The following is a 20,925-nucleotide window of genomic DNA, read 5'->3' as shown; positions in this document are numbered from 1 at the left end:
AGTGTGGAATTCCAAGATTTTAATAAATATCAAACACAAGAAAAACTCTCTACTTGGTTGGGATGAATCGTGTTCTTTGCCAACTGCCTGTTAAACATTTTGATTCCATCTCAGAGAGGAGAGGAGGGAGGCAAGAAGGAGGAAAGAAACATCTTCAGGGTGCTCTTAGCAATGCATTCCTGCTTCCTGGCCCATGGCCTCTTTTCTCCTTAGAACTGTTTTTATATTTGTTGGAGAACAAAGCCTTTTTCAACATTCCTTAGCTTACAGATGGGTAATGAGGCAAGAAGGAGGTGAAGTATCCTCACCGGCACCCAGTATGAACCCAGCTCTCAAGTCCACTTATTTTTTTAAACCTCACTGTCTCTGCTGTAGGGTTAATTCTCCTCCCGCCCCCTCTCTCAGGCCACTTCCCCTCCCCTCCCTGTGTATTTGCAGTCACAGAGCTCATCTCAGAGGGGAGAGGAGAGGAGCTATTTGATCCTGGCCTCATGTCCATCAAGGGCCTCACATATGGCCTTTAGGCCTTATCTCCAGATGAGCTTATGCAGGCAGTCATCACGGTTGCATGCGTGTAAAGAACACCGGCAATCAAGTCGGACCTTTAAAATACAGCACAATCACAACTTTTTGTAGCTGTTTGGCATGTCTTTATTTAAAAAATACATTTAGGGCTTCAAAAGAAGTGGCTCAGGCCCCTTTCACCCGAGAAGCCTTTCGTGCACTGTTAGCAAACTCACCCAAGTGAAGAGGGACCTTTCTTTGCTACACAGCGTCCTCCATGGTGAGCTGGAGGGAAGCGTTCTCAGCAGAGAGGGTCGCCCTCACCAAGAAGTCAAAGGGAAGAGGACGGAATCTATCTTGTAGGGACGCCCTTGGTCTTCAGAAGGAACACTTTTTCTGTTTCACGCGATCTGTGGAATGTGTGGGTTCCCTGAAGAGGTGGACGGACCCCTGGGGTCGTGCGTTTTCTCAGCCCTGGGCCCCTAGCAGAACTCGATCCTTCCAGAGCTCAGGGCCAGAAATGTTGCGATTCTGAACACTTTCCCCTTCTGAGAGGAGCCGCCCGGCAGATGCTCATCATTAAGAGGCAACGTAATTAACAACGAATGTTTCCCCTTGGCGCTAATGCGAACACCCTGGGGAACTGCCAAGTCTGGTAGGGGAATCGCAGCCGGGGGTGTCTGGGGGAAGCCAGCGTGGGCGGGCGCGGTGGGCCTGGGATTGCTTTAGGCGCAGCAGCAAGGAGGGCGAAGGCGAGTGGAACAGAGGTCAGAGACCTTGCTAAGCTGCTGGCCTTTTCATGTTTCAGACCCTGAGAGTAAGCTGAGAGAATGGATGGAGTCAAGGCTGGGACAGGCTGTTGGCTACTGCCGGTGGGAGGGGATCTGGGCGGGATCTGGGCGGGAGACTGAGACTGGGCGGAAAGGAGGGAGACAGACCACTCCCTCTAGGCGCTGAGGACCGACACCCGCTTGATCTGTCAGTGCCGCCAACAGCCCTCCTCCTGTTGTCAGCAAGGACAGTCGGTAGGGCCTGCTGAGGGCCAGGCACAGTGCAGGGGCGAGCGCCCAAAGGCAGGGATCAGCCGCTGGTCTCTGTGCCCAGGCGTTCAAGGCCTGGGAGGAGACAGGCTTTGAAGACTTATAAAACAGTTGTGGGTGCTAATTTAGACATACTCCAGACATTCACAGGGCGGTCCCGACCAGAGGAGTTTAAGTCAGTGTTGTTACAATGCTTTATTTAATTACTATTATTTTTGGAAGGCTGTGTGCACCTGGAGGAGGCCAGGGGCTGTGTCTGTTTTGTTCACTGCTCTATCACTCCCACCTGGGATAACTCTTGGCAAATATGATGACAGCACCCATTGACCAGGTGCTTAAGATATATAAGGTTGGTGCAAAGTATTTATATGGTGCACCATATAAATACTTTACATGTGGCAGTCATCTGATCCTCAGCATAGCCTCGAGAGAGATTAGCCCCATTTTACAGATTATCAAACTAAGGCAAAGGATAATAGTGAATCTGGGTCTGAATGTAGTCCGTCTGGCTACAAAACCTGTGTTTTAAAATCATAGGCATAAATTGACTCAGAACTTGAAGAATGACTAGGAGACCAGGAGGGTTGGGTCGGGGAGAATTTTTGCTTTTATTTTCATAGTTTTGCTTCTCAGGTGTTGAGAGTAGTGCACCCTAAAAGTCCCACTCATGTTTTGGTTGCCTGTGCTTGAGGGATATTGCTCAAGAAACCTTTGCCCCATCCAATGTTCTGGAGCATTTTCCCATTGTTTTCTTGTAGTAGTTTCATAGTTCGAGGTCTTATATGTAAGTATTTAATCCATTTTGATTTTATTTTTGTATATAGTGACATGGGGTCTAGTTTCATTCTTCTGCATATGGATATCCAGTTTCCCCAGCACCATTTATTGAAGAGATTGTCCTTTCCCCAATGTATGTTCTTGGCACCTTTGTTGAAAATGAGTTCACTGTAGATGTATGAATTTGTTTCTGGGTTCTCCATTCTGTTCCATTGGTCTATGGGTCTGTTTTCATGCCAATACTGTGCTGTTTTGGTTATAATAACTGTGTAGCACAATTTGAAGTCAGGTAATGTTCCTCCAGTTTCATTCTTTTTGTTCAGAATGGCTTTGGCTCTTTTGGATCTTTTGTGGTTGCATATACATTTTGGAATTCTTTTTTTCTATTTCTATGAAGAATGTCAATGGTATTTTGATAGAGATTGCAGTGACTCTCTAGAGTGCTTTGGGTAGTATGGACATTTTAACAATATTGATCTAGTCCATGAACATGGAATATCTTTCAATTTTTTTGTGTCCTCTTCAATTTCTTGCATCAGTGTTTTATAGTTTTCATCATAGAGATGTTTCTTTTTTTGATTAATTGCTATTTTTTGTGTACCTATTGTGAGATTACTTTCTTGATTTCTTTTTCAGATAGTTCAGTGTTGACATATGGAAATGCTACTGATTTGTGTAGATTTTGTATCCTTCAACTTGACTGAATTTATCAGCTCTAATAGTTTTTTGGTGGAGTCTTTAGGTTTTTCCAAATATAAGATTTTATCACCAGCAAATAAGGATAATATGACTTCTTTCTATTTGGGTGCTCTTTTGTCTGTCTTTCTTCCTTCCCTCCTTCCCTCCTTCCTTCCTTCCTTTGCTCTTTTCTGCCACTCATGTTTTATATTCACTGAGGTTCAACAGGTTTTGGCCCAATTGCCTGTCTCAATTCTGAAGTAAGCATCTCAGGCACTATTGTTCATGATGCAGAGAGGCAATGAGTGAACACAAAGGGGAAAACTTGGTTCTATCCCTGTACAGAATTATATACAGTGTGAAAGCTAAGAGGTGGGGCCATATGCAGTTGGGCAAATGTAAACCAAGTAAAGTTTATTTTTGCTGCCCTGTGGAATTGTACATTCTCTCATCTAGGTCTTTTTAATCTCTTAGATACCTAGCTGCTTTTTGTCTAGACCTGTACGGTAATTAGGAAAAGAACTGTAACTCAAGCACAGTAGGTGCAAATAGCTAATATTTGTAACTTCAACAAGCATTTAATGAGCTTACCCTTGTTAAATCAAACGAAAATCTGGCCTGAGAAAGTCTCTGTACTTACATAGTTGAGTCCTTATGGATAAACCGTAAGCTACCTTGGTAGGTAGACAAACTATGAACCTGATTTAGGAGTACGTAATAAGAACTGAGTCTTAGCCAATCCTGAGGCAGAAGAATAGGGTCCACTCACAGGCGGCCAACTGTTCAAACTGTGTCCAAATAAGGCAAAGGCTGAGCTGTAACCAGTCTGGCTGTTTCTGTACCTCACTTCCGTTTTCTATATGTCACCTTCCTTTTTCTGTCCATAAATTTATTCTGGCCACGTTGCATTGCTCAAGTTGCTCCAAATCTGTAATTCTGAGGGCTGTCCAGTTTGCGAATTTTTTTTTTCTTGCTTCGTTTTTACAATGGGAAAGAGGAGAGAAGAGTATAGATTTTTAAAAAGGAAATAGGAAACTTATGTCTTTTAAGACCTTTTAGTGATTAGAAGAGAGCATATATATGAATAACTGGGTTCTAAATCTTGGATATTTTGAGATCATAAGTCAGGCCTTTTCTCAAAATTCTTTTCCTCCCCCTATCTAAGGCAAGGGATCTGGCTGAATGGGGAAACTAGGAGGGGGCTGCAACCCTTTATGGCTTTTATGTTTAAAAGTCCAAATTCTTAGGCAAAGGAAATTCCCTAGGACAGATGATCCCTCTTAGAAGAACAGAGGAGAAGAGCTAGTGCTTCCTAACCCCCTGGAATCTACCAGTTTCTGGAAACAGAGGGGGCTCCACTGGCCTGCTGGCTTGCATGAATAAGTAGTAAGTGCTCAGATTAGAAATGTTTGTGTGTGGTTCAGGAGTGGGTGGTCACAAAATTTACTGGGCAAGCCAGGATACATTTGACAGTGAAAGGGGGCACTATTAATAATTACACTGCAACAGTAAGCGTGGACTAGTACCGTCCCAGGCAGACTGGCATATACAGCAGAATGAAACATAGGCAGCTTCAGAAACTATTAGAATGCCCTAAGCAGAGTGCAGAAGTACCAAACCACTGGGCCTGAAGGACCATGCACATAAGAGTGATGGGTGGATAGCCCAGTGTAACCTGGGCGATAATTAATTGATGACTCCTGGAGCTCTCTCCTTTCTCTCAAGCAATAACATGATTACTGTTTATTCATTAAACATGGAAAGGATAAAGGAGGGAAGGAGCAACTAGACTGTAATAAACTGTAAGCCTCGAAAGGGCAGGGATTATGTCCACTTTGTCCATCTACTTCTAGCAGAGGGATTTCAAAGTAAAACCCAATAACTATTGAATGAATGAACGAGGTAAATCTGTATCCTAGGAATAATGGTGGTACTAATAACAGATATAGAGGGTTTAGGAGGGAAGAGAGTTTTGGTTTTGAAAATATCGACCTTGACCAGGAGCTGTGGGTCATGCCTGTAATCCCAGCACTTTGGGAGGCCAAGATGGGAGGATCACTTGAGGCCAGGAGTTGGAGGCCAGCCTGGGCATCATAGCAAGAGCCCATCTCTACAAAAAATAAAATAATTAGCTGGATGTAGTGGCACACACCTGTTGTCCTGGCTGCTCAGGAGGCTGGAGCAGGAGGATTGCTTAAGCCCAGGAGTTTGAGGCTGCAGTGAGCTACAATTACACCACTGCACTCCAGCCTGGGCAACAGATCCAGACCCTGTTTCAAAAAAAAAAAAAAAGGGAATACTGGCTTTGAGGTGGCAGTGATATAGTTCCAAGGAACTATCTACAAATCATGTGGACATGTGCAACTGTAGCAAGGGAAGTGAATGCTTGGGAGTCTGATGCATGTTAATAGTGACTGCTGGTCACTTAGGGAGAGAAAAGAATAAGACCGAGTTCTAGGGGACTGGAGGAAAATAATCCAAGGGAGGCAATAAGGAATTATCAAACTACTGTATTTGAATTTCAACAAGGGTCAAAGTTTAAGTTAAAGGAATGACTCTTTGAGGATAGAATTGAACTCACAGAGAAGGTGGGATAGGAGGGAATGGGTGAGAATGGACCGCTCAGTAGGTAAACGTTATTCACTGGGGCAGGCTGTTAATTAGTCCCAGTATCGATTTTTTCTTCCTTCATTTAGTAATAGAGGCCCTACACCATCACTGAGTTTTTTTTCCTCAACAATTTATTTTGAAAATGTTCAAACAACAAAAATACAAGAATTTTACAATAAAAATAAATATACCCACCATCTAGATTCTACCATTAACATTTTCTGGCCGGGCGCAGTGGCTCACGCCTGTAATCCCAGCACTTTGGGAAGCCGAGGCCGGCGGATCACGAGGTCAGGAGATCAAGACCATCCTGGCTTACATGGTGAAACCCCGTCTCTACTAAAAATACAAAAAATTAGCTGGGTGTGATGGTGGGCACCTGTAGTCCCAGCTACTCAGGAGGCTGAGGCAGGAGAATGGCGTGAACCCAGAGGCAGAGCTTAAAGTGAGCCGAGATGGCGCCACTGCACTCCAGCCTGGGTGACAGAGCGAGACTCTGTCTCAAAAAAGGCAAACATAAAAAAACACACAAAAAAATGTTATGGTTCTTGTTTGAGCACTGATCTAACTTTCCATTTTAAATGTTGACATATTTCAAAAAAAATTGCAATCACTTTTAAATTCTTCTGCGTTACCTGTCATTACCCAGAGTTCAATATTTGTTTAGTTCTTCTTTTGTTATAAAATTTAAATTCAATAAAATGCACAAATCTTAAGTATGTGCACTGAATTTCCCCAAATAATAATAAGCATTTTATTATAAATATAATATCTATATCTATTATAATATATAATAAACATTTTATTACAAATTTTTGAAATATACATCATTACTTAAAAGAATTTCATAATGAGCCCCTGTATACCTACCACCTAATTTTACCTTAACAGTTTATTATACTTGCTTTCTCAATCTATCCACTCATCTGCTTCTCTCTCAACCTAATTTTTGAGGCATTTCAAATATCTTATTTCTCTCAAATGCTTCAACATGGGTATCAATCAGAGATAAATTTATATTTACAATTTTCTTTCATTTGATGCAAAATTTACATGCAGGAAAATACACAAACTTTAAGTGTACATTCACTGAATTTTAACACACACATACACCCATGTAACTTGAGCCTCAGTGAAGTTCTAGAACATTACCATCACCCCAGAAAGTTCCCTTTTGCTCCTTCTCACTCAATCCCTGCCCTACTTGCCCCAGAGTTTTAATGTTTCTACCATAGATTTCATTTGCTAATGGAATAATACAGTATATGTACACTCTTTTGTAAAAGACTTTTTTCACTCAGCATAATATTTTTGAGATTCATTCATGTGGTTGCTTTTATCAGTAGTTCATGTCTTTTTATTACTGAGTAGTATTTCATTGTGTGAATATACCAAGTTGTCTGTCTTATTGGTGGATATACCTGGGCTGTTTCCAATTTGGGGATATAATGAGTAAAGCTGCCATGAATGTTCTTATACATGCCTTGTTGTGGATGTATGTTTTCATTTCTCATGAGTAAATACCTGGGATTGGATTGCTGGGTTATAAGGGTAGGAATATAGGTTAAGATTTGTAAGGAACTGCCAGATATTTTCCCCAAAATGTTTCTAACTCTTACACTCCCATCAACAGGGTATTAGAGTTCTTGTTGCTCTACGCTTACCAACATTTGGAATTGTCAGTCTTTTAATTTTGGCCATTGTGGTGGCTATGCAGTCATAACCCATTATGTTTTAAATTTGCATTTCCCTGATGATTAATCATGGTAAGCACTTGCCTGTTAATTGCCTATTCATGTGATGACTTGCCTATTAATTGTCTCAATAATAGCCTTTTGTTGTGTAGAAGTTTTAAATTTTGATGCAGTTTATTTATGTTTCTGGCTTTCTGTGACCAGTGTCACAAAACTTTGCCTTTCCCTAAGTCACAGAGATATTCTATGTTTGCCTCTAAAAGCTTTATGATTATAGCTTTTATGTTTAGATCTATGATTTGATGGGGTTCAAGACACACTACCCTAACAACTTGATATTTGAGGAAAGAACAGAAGCAAGAAGGTCATTCTTTGAACTTCTCCTGCCCTTCTTCCCTGACCCAGGCCATAAAAGAGTTGACCTTCCCTTGAAGTAGGCCATATGACCCTTATGTGAACTTTGAAGACCCAGAGATGTCCAGAAGAATGTGAACAAACAGGCCTTGCTAAATTCTCCCCAGTTTATTACCATTAAATCCTATCCCTTTTGTCCAGTTTTGCTTCTCAACTCTCCACTTCATCAAACTTAGCATAGAAACATAGTTTTTCCTGTTTCTTTGGGTCTTCGTTTCTGAAGGCTGCTGTGTCAAATACATTTGTATGCTTTTCTCTTGTTAGCCTGTCTTTTGTTATAGGTTCCTCAGCTGTGAATCTGGTGATGGGTGAGACAGATTCATTTACAGTTAACTTTTGTGTGTGGTGTGAAGAGGGACCCAGTTTATTTTTTTCCAATATGAACATCAGATTATTACAGTTTTATTTGTTGAACAGACCTTCTTCCCTATTTGTTTTGGTGCCTCTTTTGAAAAACCAAATGGCCCTGTAAGTGCCATCCTATTTCTGGGCTGTATTCTGTTCCATAAATCTGTATCTTGATCCTAAGCCAGTAGCACACTTTCTTGATTAATCTTTATGGTAAGTCTTGCAGTCAGGTAATATACATACTTCAAATTTGTTGTTATTTTTCAAAATGCCTTAGCTATCCTAGAGTCTTTGAAAATCCATATAATTTTTATAACAAGCTTGTCAATTAAAAAAGACTTTGGGATTATTATCACTGGATTACATTGAATCTATGATCAGTTTGGGTAGAATTGCCATGTTTCCATTTATTTTAAATGCCTTAATTTCTCTCAATAATGTTTTATAGTTATCAGTAGAGTAGTCTTGCATGTCTTTGACTACATTTGTTCCTGAATATTTTATTTTATTTTTGAGATGGAGTCTCGTTCTGTCACCCAGGTGGGAGTGCAGTGATGCAGTCTTAGCTCATTGCAACCTCTGTCTCCTGGGTTCAAGCAATTCTTCTGCCTTAGCCTCCTGAGTAGCTGGAATAACAGGTGCCCACCACCGTGCCCAGCTAATTTTTATATTTTTAGTAGAGATGCAGTTTCACCATGTTGTCCAGGCTAATCTCGAACTCCTGATCTCAGTTGATCTGCCTGCTTCAGGCTCTCAAAGTGCTGGGATTATAGGCATGAGCCACCGTGCCCAGCCCTGAATATTTTATTTTATAATACAATTATAAATTAAAGTTCTGGTTAGTTTTCAGTTGTTTGCTGCTAGTATACAGGAATACAATTGTTTTTGTATATTTACCTTATATCTTGAAACCCTGTTAAATTCACTTATTAGTTCTAACAGTTGTTTTAGATTGCCTGAGACTTTTTTGTAAACAATTACATCATATGCAAATAGAGATAATTTTACTTCTTCCTTTGCAAGTTTTTGTCTTTTATTCTTTTTGCCTTATGGCAAAGGCTAGGACCTCCACTACAATGTAAAATAGAGGTAGTTGCAGTGGATATCCTTGCCTTGATCCCAATTTTAGGGGGAACTTTCAATATTTCACTATTAAGTATAATATTAGCTATAGATGTTTGGGTTAATTGTATTTTTTTGAGGAAGTGTCCATTTCCTCTACATTGTTGAAATTTTTTTGCATAAAGTTTATAATATTCTCTTGTTAGATCCTTCCTGACATAGGTAATTTATATTCTCATTTTTTTCCTGGATTAAATTGGGGAATTATCAGTTCTGTTGACTTTTGCTTTTATTAATTTCCTCAGTTATTTTTGTCCTTTGTTGAGTTTTGCTCTTGCCTTTATTATTTTCTTCTTCCTCCTTAGTTTTGGTTTGCGTTGCTCTTTCTCTAGCTTTATTTAAAAAAAAAAAAGAAACAGAGTCAGACTTGCTCAGCCTTGCTAGTAGCTAGGACTACAGGTGCATACCACCATGCCCAGCTGATTTTTTTATTTAAAAAAATTTTTTGTAGAGATGAGATCTTGCTATGCTACCCAGGCTGGTCTCAAATTCCTGTGCTCAAGCAATCCTTTCGCCTTGGCCTCCCAAAGTGCTAGGATTACAGGCGTGAGCCATCGTGCCCAGCTCAAGCTTTTAAAGTAGAACCGTAGCTATTGATTTTAGTCTATTCTTCTTTTCTAATATAAGCATTTTCCACCATAGATTGTATTTGCAAATAGAATAATAATATATATATATACACTATTAATTTCCCTCTATTCACTTCCTTCAATATATCCCACAATTCTTGACGTATTTCATTATTACTCAGTTTAAAATATTTTCTAATTTTTCTTATGATCTCCTCTTTGGTTTGGGTACAGTATAAAAGCATTTTAATTTCCAAATATTTGGGATTTTCCTACATATCTTATTGTTACTTCTAATTTCAGTGTCAGGGAACATAATCTGTGTGGTTTTAATCCTTTTAATTTTATTGAGATTTGTTTTATGGGCATGTATATGATCTATCTTGGTGCGTGTATCATGTGTGATTGAAAAATTTGTATTCTTCACTTATTAGGTTTAATGTTCTAAAATATCAGTTAGGTCAAGATAATTGACCTTGTTCCAATCATCTGTGTGCTTACTGAGACTTTTTGGCCTAGTTTTTACTATTTTAAAAAAATCTTACTTTAAGTTCCAAGATACGTGTGCAGAATGTGCAGGTTTGTTACATAGGTAAACATGTGCCATGGTGGTTTGCTGAACCTATCAACCTGCCATCTAGGTAGTAAGCCCCACATGCATTAGGTATTTATCCTATTAATTGATTAGGAAGAGATATTAAGATCATAAATTTATATTCTCTCTTTAATTTTGTCAATTGTGTTATGTATTTTGAAGCTTTGTAAATAGATATGTATTATATTTTTTGATGAATTGACACTTTTATCACTATGAAATTGCCCTCTTTATCTGTGGTAAAACTTTTAGTCTTGTATGTATTTTATCTGATATTAATATAGCCACGTTAGTTTTATGGTTACTGATTGCATGGTACTGACTGCATATCATTTTTCATCTAATTACCTTTAATATATTACTTTCTAAATATTTAAGTGTATCTTGAAAATAAAGTTGGGTCTTGGCTTTATAGTTTATTTGGACAATTACTACCTTTAAACTGGAATGTTTAGCTCACTAAAATGTAGTGCAGTTACTGATAATGTTGAGTTTAGGGTTAAAGTATTAATGTTTTCTGTTTGTCTCCTTTGTTCTTTGTTTCTCTGTTCTTCCTTTCCTGTTCTCTTTTGAAGTCAGTATTTTTTTAAATTTCTTTTTTTTTTTTTTTTTTTTTGGGATGGAGTCTTGCTCTGTCACCCAGGCTGGAGTGCAATGGTGCAATCTCAGCTTACTGCAACCTCTGCCTCCCAGCTTCAAGTGATTCTCCTGCCTCAGCCTCCAGAATAGCTTGTATTACAGGCATGCAACCATGCCCAGCTTATTTATTTATTCATTTTTTTTCAGTAGAGATGGAGTTTCATCATGTTGGCTAGGGTGGTCTCCAACTCCTGACCTCAAGTGATCTGCCCACCTCGGCCTCCCAAAGGGCTGGGATTACAGGCATGAGCCACTGCGCCTGGCCAAAATTTTATTTTAACTTATTAACTGGCTTTTAGTTATAACTTTTTGCATTTTAAAATTCATAGTCCAGAGATTACAATTACAGACTCCTGGTTCTTTGTAATTTATTCAAATTCTTCATTTTTTCTGTTATTCAAACTGAATTCCTATCGATCTATTTAAAGTTCACTGACCCTTTCATCATCTCTATTTTGCCTTAGATATGTTCAGTATGAGGTCAACTTTTTTAGCCTCCACTATAAGTGAGAGCATACTGTGTTTGTCTTTGTGTCTGGCTTATTTCACTTAAGATAATGTCCTCCTAGCTCATCCATATTGTCATGAATGACAGAGATTTGTTCTTTTTTGTGGCTAAATAGTGTTCCATTGGGTATATATACCACATTTTCTTTATCCATTCATCTGTTGACTGACACTTAGGTCGAGTCCATATTAGGGTATTGTGAATAGTGCTGGAATAAACATGGGGGTGCAGATACCTCTTTGATATACTAATTTCCTTTCTTTTGAATATATACCCAGTAGTGAGATTGCTGGATTATGTGATAGTTCTGTCTTTAGTTTTTTGAAGAACCTCTGTACAGTTTTCCATAATGGCTGTACTAATTTACATTTCCACCAAGAGTGTATAAGAGTTCCCCCTTCTTCACATCCTTGCCAGCACTTATTTTTTGTCTTTGATAATAGCTGTTCTAATTGGACTGACATGATACCTCATTGTGGTTTTGATTTTTGTTTCTCTGATGTTGAAAATTTAGTGATGTTGAGCATTTTTTCATATCCCTGTTGGCCATTTGTATGTCTTCTTTTGAGATGTTTATTGAGCTCATTAGCCCATTTTTAAATGGTTCTGTGTGAATTTTAGGATTTTTTTTTTCTATTTTTGTGAAGAATGTCATTAGTATTTTGGTGGGGATTGTATTGAATCTATAGATAGCTTTTGGTAGTATGGTCATTTTCACAATATTAATTCTTCCAAGCCATGAACACGGAATATCTTTTCTTTCTTTTTTTTTTTCATCCTCTTACATTTCTTTCATTGGTGTTTTATAGTTTTTCTTCTAGAAATCTTTCACCTCCTTCGTTCATTTTATGCCTAGGCCTTTTATTATTATTTTTTGGTAGCTATTGTAAATGGGATTACTTTGACTTCTTTTTCTGCTACTTTGTTGCTGGTGTATAGAAATGCTATTGATTTTTGTATATTGATTTTGTACACTGCAACTTTACTGAATTTATCAGTTCTAAGAGTTTTCTAGTACAGCTTTTTAGGGTTTTCTATATATAACATCATGTTATCTGCAAACAGAAAATTTGACTTCCTCTTTTCCAGTTTGGATTCCCTTTATTTCTTTCTGTTGCCTAATTGCTCTGGCTAGGAATTCCTGTAGTATGTTGAATAAAAGTGAGGAAAATGGGCACTGTTGTGTTGTTGCAGAGTTTGGAGGAAACGATTTCAACTTTTCCTCATTTGGTATGATGTTGATTGTGGGTCTGTTATATATGGCCTTTATTGTGTTGAGGTATATTCTTTCTATACTCACCTTGTTGGAAGTGTTTATCATGAAGGTATGTTGAATTTTATCAAATGCTTTTTCTGTGTCTATTGAGATGATCATATGGCTTTTGCCCTCTATTAATGTGATGTATCATGTTTATTGATTTGCATATGTTAAACTATACTTGCATCCCTGGGATAAATCTCGCTTGATTATGTATGGTGAATGATGTTTTTAATGTGCTGCTGGATTCAGTTTGCTATTGTTTTGTTGAGCATTTTTGTATCTATGTTCATCAGGAATGAACATAGGGGTGTTCATTCCTGGTTGTCTGGTTTTGATATCAATATTGGGCTCACAAAACGAGTTTGGAAGAATTTCTTCCTCTTCAATTAGCTGGAAGAGTTTGAGAAGAATTGGTATTAGTCCTTCTTTAAATGTTTGGTAGAATTCCACAGAAAGGCCATTGGTTCCTGGGCTTTTCCTTGATGGTAGACTTTTTTTTTTTTTTTTTTTTGAGACAGAGTCTCGCTCTGTTGCCCAGGCTGGAGTGCAGTGGCGTGATCTCGGCTCACTGCAAACTCTGCCTCCCTAGGTTCACGCCATTCTCCTGCCTCAGCCTCCTGAGTAGCTGGGACTACAGGCACCCGCCACTACAGGCCTGGCTAATTTTTTTGTATTTTTAGTAGAGACGGGGTTTCACCATGTTAGCCAGGATGGTCTTGATCTCCTGACCTCGTGATCCACCCATCTCAGCTTCCCAAAGTGCTGGGATTACAGGCGTGAGCCACCGTGCCCGGCCCCTTGATGGTAGATTTTTTATTACAGATTCAATCTTGTTACTTGTTGTTGGTGTATTTAGACTTCCTATTTATTCTTGGTTCAATCTTGGTAGGTTGTATGGTCCAGGAATTTATCCATTTTTGCCAGGTTTTCTAACTTGTTTGCACATAGTTGTTAGTAATAGTTTGTAGTGATCCTTTGTATTTATGTAGTGTCAGTTGGACTGTCCCCTTTTTTGCTTCTGATTTTATTTGGGGTTTTTCTCTTTTTTCTTGGTTAGTCTAGCTAGTGGTTTGTCAATTTTTGTTTATCTTTTCAAAAAACCAACTTTTTATTTCACTGATTTTTTTAAATTGTATTTGTTTTTAGTCCGAAATTTGTTTCTTTCTGCTCTGATCTTTAGTATTTCTTTCCTTCTAATTTTGGGTTTGGTTTGTTCTTGCTTTTCTAGTTTCTTGAGACACATTGTTACATTGTTTATTTGAAACCTTTAAATTTTTTTGATGTAGGTGTTTATTGCCATGAATGTTCTTCTTAATACTGCTTTTGTTGTATTCCATAGGTTTTAGTATGTTGTTTCTGTTTTCATTTGTTTCAAAAAATTTTAAAATTTTTTCCTTTTTTCATTTTTTTAGAGACGGGATCTTGCTCTGTTCCCCAGGCTGGAATGCAGTGGTGCAGTCATAGCTCATTGCAGCCTTGAACACCTCAGCTCAAGCAATCCTCCTGTCCCAGCCTCCTGAGTAGCAAGGACTATAGGAGACTGCCACTATACCTGGCTAATTTTTAAAAAAATATATTTTGTAGATATAGACTCTTGCTATGTTACTGAGCCTTGTCTCAAACTCCTGGGCTCAAGCAATCCTCCTGCCTCAGCCTTCCCAAGGGATGGGATTATAAACATGAGCCACCGTGCCTGGCTAATTTTCTTCTTGACTTCTTCATTGACCCATTGGTCATTCAGGAACATGTTGTTTAGTTTCCATATTTGTAAAGTTCTTCTTACTGATGTCTATTTTTATTCTATTGTGGTCAGAAAAGATACTTGACATAATTTTAATTATTTAAAAATTTTCAAGACTTGTTTTGTGGCCTGACATGGGGTTTATCCTGGAGAGTATCCCATGTGCTGATAAAAAGAATATGTATTGTGCAGCTGTTGGATGAAATGTTTTGTAAATGTCTGTTAGGTTCATTTGATCTAAAGGGCAGTTTAAATCCAATGTTTCTTTGTTAATTTTCTGTCTTGATAATTTGTCCGGTGCTGACAGTGGGGTGTTGAAGTCTTCTTCTATTATTGTATTCAAGCCGATGGGGGGTAGTTAAAGGGATTCCTCTTGGTGTCAGGTATGACATGGTCTACAAGCAGCTGCATCAGCACTGGGTTTGAGGTGCAGGTGCTCAGAGCAGCTATAGGGCTCAGAGTCTTACAAACCCATTGTGGCACTTGGGTCTTGGGGTGTATATTTGCTGTCTGTGGCAGGGTTGGATGTAGGTTGCCCACACCGCCAGAATTGGTAACTCTGAGTCATCCCTTGTAGCTCAGGCAGGGTTGTGGTGATGGTTCTTCCACTGGATGCAGGGCACACCACTGGCCAGACTCAGGAAGAACAAGGGTGCTCTGGAGGTTTGGGCCTGGGGAGCAGGAGATCCCTGCAATCTGGGAACTTGAGCCAATAGGGCTCAGTGGCAACTCGGGTCCCATAAGGTGACCATGTAGTAGTGACTCTAAACTAAGCTTGTCTAACTTATGGTGTGTGGCCACATGTGGTCCAGATGACTTTGTATGTGGCCCAACACAAATTCATAAACTTTCTTAAAACATTGTTTTTTTTTTAAGCTTGTCAGCTATTGTCACCTTTCGTTAGTGTTAGTGCATTTTACGTGTGGCCCAAGACAATTTTTCTTCCGTTGTGGCCCAGGGAAGCCAAAAGATTGGATACCCCTCCTCTAGACCGTAGGATGGTGGGACTCGGCAGTGTCCCAGAGTGAGAGGCCAGGTGCGGTGGCAGCAAGTATCCCAGAATGTTGGAGCACATCTGTTGTTTGGGCCTTGGGGGAGCAGAGAACAGCAAGTGATATCTTCAATTCTCAAGAAGAGGGGCATCTCAGCAGTTCGTACTTGCGGGAGCTAGTCCAGCCCCAAGGAAGCGCAGGGTACTGGAGTTGTTTGGCCTGTAGGGCAGGGTGTCTCACCTCAACCACTGCTCTATTTCCCTGGGATATGGGGTACTACATCAGCTCAGCCCTGGGATCACAGCTGCTCAGCTTGGCCAAGGCACCGATTCCCCAGGGGCAGTGCTGCTTCAGGACTTGGAGGCATGACTGTTCTGGGTGGCTCAGGGACCATTTCCCTCAGTTGCAGGGCCCTGCATCAGCGTAAGTCCTAGGGTGCATGGCTGCTCTGAGTGGCAGCCAAGGCAACATTTCTTGGGATGCAGAGTGCTGCTTCAACTTAGGCATAGGGGAAGAGTGACTGCTCTGAACGGCTTAGGTACTGTTGCTGGGAGGTAGGGTGCCACTTCAGCTCCGGCCTGAAAGAGCAGGGGTAGGGGTAGGTGGAGTGACTCCACCTCTGCTTGGCCCTGTGGGAAGGCTGTAACAGCTACTTGCAGCTCAGCTTGGGGATGTCAGGCCATTGGGATGGGGTGGTTTAGTGGCAGCTTAGCCTCAGGGATGAAAGGGAGCCGTGGCTATGTACCCCTGGAGCAAGACACACTCCAGCTGTAGTTTCAGTTCCAAGTTGGTATAGCACAGTAGCAACGTGGGCCGTGGGGCACAGCATGGTGTTGGCTCCTTCTCTGGGAGGAGCATGCTATGTGGACTCCAGGCAGCTCCCCCAGCTGGGTTGAGTACCTGTGAGGACTGCAGGGGACCCCAGTGGTGAGGTTTGTCGATATCCAAGGTGCTGATGGGGATTTATGGAATCCTCTTACCTCCTCACCATAAGGAGAAGTCCTTCCTGGTTCCCAGCTAGTCCCAGTTTGGGGACAGGGCAATAGAGGCCCAGGATTTCCTTCCATTCTCTTTGGCCATCCTGAATTTCTCTGCTCACTGGGGTTTCTGTTACTTCTCTGATGCACTGTGGCACTGTCCCTCACTTATTTTTGTTAAAATGTAGTTGTTTATTCATTGTTCTGGTTGTCATTGTGAGAGAGACGAGCACCAGGGGCTTCCAGTTGGCCATCTTGCTCAATGCCATGAATCTCCTGTAGATAGAAGTCTTTATTTGGTACTTTCTACTGATTTCTGACCAATATGATCTGAAGAGCTGTAGTTCTACTTTTGTTAGCAGACATATCATATATCTTCTCAATCAGCTATGTGAACGCACATATTTAATCATCCAGAGTCATGATGAACACGCAGTCTTCCTGCTGTACCTCCCTTCCTACACATGCGTCTCTCTCATCTACCTGTAGAGGCACATTACTTAACCACACCGTAAATTGATTTTCTTAGTTTCTTCTTCCTAAGCACATTACTCCTTAGTTAGCTTTTAACCAACATTTGCAAGAAGGACTTACAATTTGTTTTGTTTGTTTGAGACAGAGTCTCACTCTGTTGCCCAGGCTGGAGTGCAGTGGTGCGATCTCATCTCACTGCACCCTCCGCCTGCTGGGTTCAAGCAATTCTCTTGCCTCGGCCTCCAGAGTAGCTGGGACCACAGGCATGCACCACCACAGCTGGCTAATTTTTGTTTTTGTTTTTTTTTTCAGTAGAGACGGGGTTTCAGCATGTTGGCCAGGCTGGTCTCGATCTCCTGACCTCAAATAATCCACCTACCTCGGCCTCCCAAAGGGCTGGGATTATGGGCTCACTCTGTCTCAAAAAACCAAAACAAAACCAAAACAAAAAAACAAAAAACACATTCAGTGATACATTATCAAACTAAGCTTGACCTTCTGAGGCAACTTGGAAGATGTTGTTTGTTCTTTATATCCTAAGCTTAAGTTCCTTTTCTGCCTATCTACTTTCACTGGAAGGAGACATCAGACTACCTCCCTGCCTTTTAATAAATCTGCTCTAAACCATTGCATACAAGGTTAGATATTCTATTTCTTTTTTTTCTTTTAATCTTTGAGGGAAGATGGCCTTTTAAAATTCTCATTTCGGTGTCCATGAGCTGCCTTTGAATTGTTCCTTTTTATCAAATCAATTATTATTACTATAAAATAAAGCCAATTCCTATATTCTGTTCTAATTAGAGATGAGGAATAGCTCTCATTCACTCTTACATATATTTAAACAATATTGCAACATCTTCTTTATATTTATTAAAATTTAAAATGAGGTGAGATTCTTAATTTTTCTTTCAAATTAAAACAAACAAACAAAACACCTGGGCATGGTGGCTCATGCCTGTAATCCCAGCACTTTGGGAGGCTGAGGCAGGAGGATTGCTTCAGCCCAGGAGTTTGAGACCAGCCTGGGCAACATAGGGAGACCCCATCTCTGCCAAAAATATTTTTAAAAATTAGCCAGGTGTGGTGGCTCATGCCTGTGGTCCCAGCTACTTGAGAGGCTGAAGCAGGAGGATAGCCTGAGCCCGGGAGTTCGAGGTTGTGGTGAGCTATGATTGCACCACCGAACTTAATGTATAAATATGAATCATTTTGGGAATAAGTGAACAGGAAAGTATGACAGTTGCAGATGTTGAGATAGAGAAAAACATATGTGGAGACACACCAAGAGAGAGGTAGACACATACAGATGTATACAGAGGCAGAGCTAGGTAGAGAGAGACCTCAACAGAAACAAACCTTAGACATGCTCTTAAATCGGCCTGAATCTAAATCTATTGATTTAGATACTTTGAGTAATATAGGTGTATGGAACACATTTAAAGAAAACATAAATGAGAAACTGCTTTCCTTTTGACACCTCCTTCAAGAGATGTTGTCCATTTTATAGGCACTGTTTTATTATCTGAGAAATGGTTCTTATAGAATCAGCAACTATAAAATTATATGTGATATCAGAAGATAATGCAAGGGTATATATGTAGAACAACGTATCTGTGATGGCTATCAATTTATTGGCTCTCAGCTCTGGAATAACCCTTCAATCAAGTGTCTGTGGTAATGGGCAGGGTCCTTTTAAGCATCTCTCTTTTACAGTCAGCACGATGTTAAGCTCTCTCCATAGGGGGCGCTGTTGGGGCCCTTTGTGGCTGCTGCCTTGTGGGTCAGTGGTATGGGTGTGAGGACATCTGATGGAGTTCTCTTCCAACCACTGCCTACAATTGGTGGTGCCTTGGGACCTTGAAGCCTCATTCTGGCCATAACCTTCTCCTGGGCCTGTGGATTACAAACTTGAGCCCTGAAAGATTCCTGCTTCATCAGTGCTCGGAAGGCCTTCCGCCAACACTGGCTCCTCACTCTGAAGATCCTGTGCGGATCACCTGTGACCTGGAGGGTTCCCATTGAGCAGCCACGCCTGCTGCAGGCCCCCACTCTGCACGGCCAGGCTGTTGGTTGCTGGTGGACTGACCCAGCCTGCAATCTGGAGGGTTGCTTCCTATGTGCTCAGGGACTGCAGACCAGTTCCAGCCTGGGCAAACCAGCTAACTTCCCTGCTATGTGGGTCGAGTTCAGTTCTCCAAGGAGGTCTGAACCTCAGGTTTGGGACTCTTTCCCAGTTTGTCTTTCCTTGAGTACTCTTCCTTAGCTCTAGGGTACCAGAGAGAATTTCCTTATGTCCTATAGTCACTCGTTTATCAGAATGTAATAACTCTTTATATAAATATTTCCCCTCTTCAACCTACTGTAAAGCAATAGCAATACCGATGTTTAAGCAAGAAATACAGCTGCCTTTCCACCTAGAGAATAATTTATAGAATGAAGTAGGAATCAATGAGCCAGTTTTTTCATTCACAACTTTCTTCTTGCCTAATTTTGATTTTAGAGTTTCAAAATTGGGTGACAGCTGCTTTCATTTCTCAAAGGAAATGAACACAGTCTTGTTTCATTAGCTAAATTGTCAAATCCACACCAGGAGAGGTTCTAACTCATATGTAGGATAACATTTGTGATGAAGCAACAGGAATCTGATTCCCACCGAATCAGTAAAGTTCCCACTGAAAAGGCCAGTTGATTAATTTCAGTCAGGGCAGAACTTAAAATTACTGGCAACGTGTGATAAAACTGATTCCTTTTGAGGAAAAATAATTAGTGAAATTAAATCTGAATAAGTGCATAACTTGTTTAAAACAGATCTAAAAAAGAGTGAACAGGGAACAAAATCTGTATCAAAACCTTGGGGATTATATAAAAGTAGTGGAGACAGTATAAACGTATATAGCTAATAGAATAAATATGACAGGACTTTCAGCTTCTGAGGTTATTTTTATTTTTAAATTTAACTTCAATTTCTGTTTTTTATTTAAATTTTAAAAATTATTCAGATTATTAAATTCATGTTAGTCTTATTGTGATCATAACAGTAGGAACTGTACAGATGATTGGTAGTGACTCTCAAATGTTAAAATACATCAGAATAACATGGGAAACTTGCTGAAATGCAGATTCCAGCAGACTTGGTTATGTCGTAGCAATTGGTATTTTTAACAAGCATTCCAAGGATTCTGATGCAGATCGTATCCTGACTACACTTTGAGAAACCATGATTTAGTTTCTGAATGAGCCCCCCATTAAGAAATGTGAAGTTTTATTTAAAAATTAATAAGACAACCCTTTCTGACATTAAAATGGTCTTTATCATTTTATCCTATGCATCCCAAAGAGTTAAGGCAGCAGGAAATACTTTGTTCCCAATAATATATTCCTGTGTAGAAGAGCCCCTTCACATTCACTTGACCACTTTTTATACCTTGTAGGAAATGAAGTTATTTCTGGTTCTTCCTTTTTCTAATAGTAAGGTGAATAAAACTCATGTTCTAAAAGGAAAATAATAACTCCAACCTAACAATGAAGCCAGCACTACCATGGACAATTAAACTGAAGAGAAGTAAATTTGGAAACACATAAGAATAAAATGCTAACATTTCCTTGCGTATCCGAGACCCATATCTTAATAAGAGATGCCTGAATAACATACAAGTTTAAAGAGCTTAAAGCATAATTTTACCATTTAAACTCATGAATTATTTTAGATGAGATATTAACAGTGGAGGAATAGGAAAACTGGGATGTCCCAGGCTGTTTCTCCTTTATAGCTCCCTCAAAGGACCTCAGTTAAGCCCACACTCCTCACCTTAAAAGACAGCCCCTGATTCTTAGGGGTGGACCCAAACTTGTTTATCTTCTAGTCTGGAAACCAGCTGTGCAAAACAAACCCTAAAATGTTCCCCTAGAGCAAAGGAAAAGATGTTTGGTTTCGACAGCGTCTCCTCTCGTAGAGAAACTCAGGCACTTTCACTGTGGATCC

The 20,925-nt window shown here is 40.1% G+C and overlaps 1 long non-coding RNA gene across 1 annotated transcript in view; it reads left to right on the top strand.

Annotated features, from left to right (window-relative positions):
* Nucleotides 1–756: 756 nt before the first annotated feature.
* The window catches only part of LOC134739442 (uncharacterized), a 93,398-nt gene continuing 73,229 nt past the window's right edge, over nucleotides 757–20,925 (top strand). The window contains exon 1 of the long non-coding RNA XR_010126074.1: nucleotides 757–1,159. This is a non-coding gene — a long non-coding RNA (uncharacterized LOC134739442). The remainder of the gene's footprint in view (nucleotides 1,160–20,925) is intronic.

This window comes from Pongo pygmaeus, chromosome 3 (genome assembly GCF_028885625.2).
Source record: "Pongo pygmaeus isolate AG05252 chromosome 3, NHGRI_mPonPyg2-v2.0_pri, whole genome shotgun sequence".
NCBI classification, from domain to species: Eukaryota; Metazoa; Chordata; class Mammalia; order Primates; family Hominidae; genus Pongo; species Pongo pygmaeus.
Note: the sequence above shows the minus strand (reverse complement) of the source record. Positions and strands in the feature narration are given on the sequence as shown.